General features: G+C 42.9%; 1 long non-coding RNA gene across 1 annotated transcript; it reads right to left on the reverse strand.

Annotated features, from left to right (window-relative positions):
• Positions 1-1,800: 1,800 nt before the first annotated feature.
• Positions 1,801-2,811, reverse strand: LOC122032304. The gene is made up of 4 exons (XR_006126029.1): positions 2,543-2,811; positions 2,360-2,459; positions 2,182-2,275; positions 1,801-1,960 (listed from the first exon to the last, which is right to left on the reverse strand). It is a non-coding gene; the product is annotated as an uncharacterized LOC122032304 (long non-coding RNA).
• Positions 2,812-3,978: the final 1,167 nt, after the last annotated feature.

Consider the following 3,978-nt stretch of genomic DNA (forward strand, 5'->3'; position numbering starts at 1 on the left):
TTCTAAACCTCTAGGCTTAAGTATTAGAGTTTACGAATCCTGGTAACCAAGTGAGATGATCTCACTTGGTTACCAGGATTCATAAACTCTAATACTTAAGCTTGGAGGTTTAGAGTTCGAATCCTGGGGGAGGCAAAAATTTCACTGCCAGGGGTGGAAAGTCCTAGTGAGTAACGGCACGGCCATGGGTCGTCGGTCGACGACATGAGAGGTCGCCAAATGGGCCGACGACATAAGAGCCGATGGACGACGACCCGAGGGTCGCCAAATGGGCCGCCAAAAGGGCCAAGAGGGTTGTGTCGTTACAATAAAAAGGCGCTCACACCCCCAGAGGAGTCCTTACCGAAAAAATTTTGACAGCATCTCCCTTGTGCGGGTGATAATCTGAGGCATACATACATACAAAATACATCAGCCACAAATGGTTGGAATATATTTACACAACCACGCATTTATATATATTCAGCCCACTCGGTTGGAACAGAAATAAACACAACCATGCAGTTATATAATCAGCCCACTCAGCTGTACTAAAATCAACACAGCGGAAATCACAAATAACGATCACAAAACATAAAGCAACCAACCGCGAGCCGACTCATCTTGACACAATAATATCAAACCAAATACAAGAGAACACAAATACATAAACAAGTACAAAACCCAAAATACAAATAGCGTAAGAAATACCAAAATCGTAAGGTCGTCCTCGAATGTGACGTGAAACTGGCGAACAAGATCTCCAGGTGACTCCATAAATCCTTTATCTACTACCTGGTGAAATTACCAATATACGGGGTGGTGAGTATAAAGACTCAGCGGGTAATAGACAGATAGTGCATGAGTATAATAAAGAACTAGAGATACAAAGGTATACAGTCTCGTATGGAAATAGCAGATACTACAGTGATAACATAATAAGTGTCCATACCTGAAACCATATCCTAGGCTAGTAGTAAAAGGTAAAGTATAGCAAAGTCCTGTTACAGTACTGCTCATAACTACATGGTATCATGTGAGGTATATACATGTCAACAGTAAGTAAGTCAGTGTCTAGACACATATCACAGGTATAAAACTCAACCTATGTAAGCATAACAGCATAAATAAACAACAGCGGCATAATCTAGCAACAGTAACATAAGAAACAGCAGTATCAGCAAGTATAATAATAACAACGTATGTACGGATGGTCACCCCGCCCACCTCTCTGCACCATGACCACTGTATGGTCGAGAGGCCGGATCGATAACAACTGTACCACCCAAAGGCCGCCACTACTCTCGAGTGACCGGATGGACAGGTGCATGGTAGCTGAATAGCTACATCTGCGACGGGGGTCTCTGTTGCCCGTGACTGCAGCTATCACTACCCATGAGTGTGCGAGTAGGGGCACGACAGGACAAGCGGCACGCTCCAAGCTACCACTACCCATTAGTGGCCGAGCGTGTGGCCCTGGCCAACGACCGCCTCAACCACAAGGGAGACAGGGTCGTCGGCAATGCATGCAATGACATGATGCGAACAATGCAACAGTCATCATATATATATAAATAGAGACAGGTATGCTACATGAAGCCAGCATGCTCAGTAAGGTGTGTAAATAAACAGCAACCAAAGCATGTAAACATGGTATCAGGTGTCTATATATCCAATACCTAATATTTAATGTCTGGTACCTGGTATCTGGTATCTGATACCTAATAATATAGTATCTGCTAAATATCATCGATAGCAACGAGAGACTGTATAGATACAGAAACGAGTAGCTCAAAGATTGAGTGGAAGTATCAACCGCAGGAAAAATAAGAGTGGAGTCAAGATAGATACAACAACTATCTGAACATAAAGCTCATGCACTAGGATCAAATTACTAAAGAGATAATGCAAGAAGTACCCGCCTTAAATATAGATCGTGCCAAATGATCTCACATCGAGACGCTCATCTCAGATCAAAGTCCTGCAAATCACATGATATACAGTTTAGCTAATTACATGCGCAACATCTAGCTAACACAAAATCCAATCCTAATTCGATTAGGCAACCATGTTTAATTCCACCTAGTAATCTAAATTCATTTAGATGATAGGTCCATCCTTAATCCACCAATAAACTCTTTAATTCTCATCAATCATCACTAATCAAATCCCATGTAGAACTAAAATCAAATCTCAACATACCTTACTCTAAATTTGGCAACAAGATGTCACTGAAAGTGGCTCACAACCAATAGCAACGATTCACTACTGTTCGCTAACTCCTTCCCTTGCGAATCTAACAATCCAAACAATGAATCCTATTAGTTAACCTTGTGATCCAAGTCAAGCTTGACTTCAACAACCTATAACTAACACTTACCCAATCTCAAGTGAGTTGCTGGTAGCTCATGTCTGAAGAGCTCACAGTTGTAACAAGATGGCCGACACTGTGGATCGCCGGTGAACAGTGCTGGCCAGAGCTACAAAACCAACCAAACATCAAATATCTGTATTCCCATACAAAATGAAAATTAACTTGCTACACATCTGATATGAACCATACCTAAATCTAATTCTGTGTATGAAATCTGTCCCACCCAATGGATCGATAACCAATCTGTACCAGCGACGAAGAGGAACCAAAATCCAGTGATCGGAGTTGCGATGTGCAGAGATCCAGTGGCAGCAGGTTGAGTCTAGGACTCAGATCACATATCAAACCTTACAAGAATGACGACTCAACCCTCGAAACAACAATGACATAGATCTATGCCGACAATGAAAGGGAAGAGGCGACGACAAGGCCGAGCTGCTTCAGCTTCGACCGATCGGAAGAACGGTGACCAATCAAAACAAAGAAGCAGGAATCGGAGAAATCACAAGAAAGGCAAAAGACTTAAGAACCCTACTGCCACCGACTCACGCGCTTGGTTTCCGGCAAGTTCCTGGTGTCCGCGGCTAGGGCTGTGAAGGCGATGGCCAGATCTGCGCCTGTGACCAAAAGGTGGACTCGGCTCGGGTCGGTGCTCGAGTGTGCACCGATGATCTGAGGATAATCGGCGTCGATCGGCCAAAAGAGGGAAAAGGGTCAGCGCAAGAGGGGAGAGGGAGGCTCTGCGGTGCGGGGTGAGCGAGGCCGACGATCGGCCGACGCCATTGCGGGCTTCGGATGGTGGCGCGAGGAAGCGAAGGGGAGAAAGGGAATCGCGAGATGGGGAAGAAGAAAGGGCGGCGTGGCTTGGGTCGGGTGAGAAACGGAAGAAAAGGAGAACAAAAAGAAAATGAATAAATAAAATATAAACTTAGGTATTTAATTAAACCCTAGGTTTAATTCCTCGATCAACTTCCACCTTTAGGTATTTTAAACGGCTTTCTTTAAACCCAATAATTGATCCCCTTAAAATATGTCAAACGAGCTCTGAAAAATTCCCAGAAAATTTCTAAAAATTCCTGAAAATCCATTAAGATTATTTATCCAATAATCTTATTATTTAAATACTATTTGGGTGCTGTATTTTACATTCTCCCCCACTAATAAAAATTTGGTCCCCAAATTTACTACTCAACTCAGGGATCCTCATGTAAGAATAACAACCAAACCACATACTCATATACCCCTATACCCAAGTATCAAGAACAAATATCCAATCGTAAGAGATAACTCTATGGGTTATGTGCTCACCCGCTTCGCTACTCTCACAATGTTGTATCGCCACCTGTGAGTAAATCAACCACCCAAAAGCCACAACCCCTATCATCAGTAAGTCCTCTAACATCCACATTAAACTCTCAGTCTATTCATCTGTCTAAAGAGGTAAAGCGGTTCTAAACAGAACGTTATACTCATGGTTTACTGTAAAATCTGCCACTATCGTGATGTGAATCATGAATCTCCATCCAATTCAACACTCAGAGATATACCCCGAGGTCCGATAATCTCTCTACCATATAATCCTACTACTCAATCTAAAGCATCCATCCTACAAATCAATAACTAGT

Source organism: Zingiber officinale, chromosome 11A, assembly GCF_018446385.1.
Source record: "Zingiber officinale cultivar Zhangliang chromosome 11A, Zo_v1.1, whole genome shotgun sequence".
Classification (NCBI taxonomy): domain Eukaryota; kingdom Viridiplantae; phylum Streptophyta; class Magnoliopsida; order Zingiberales; family Zingiberaceae; genus Zingiber; species Zingiber officinale.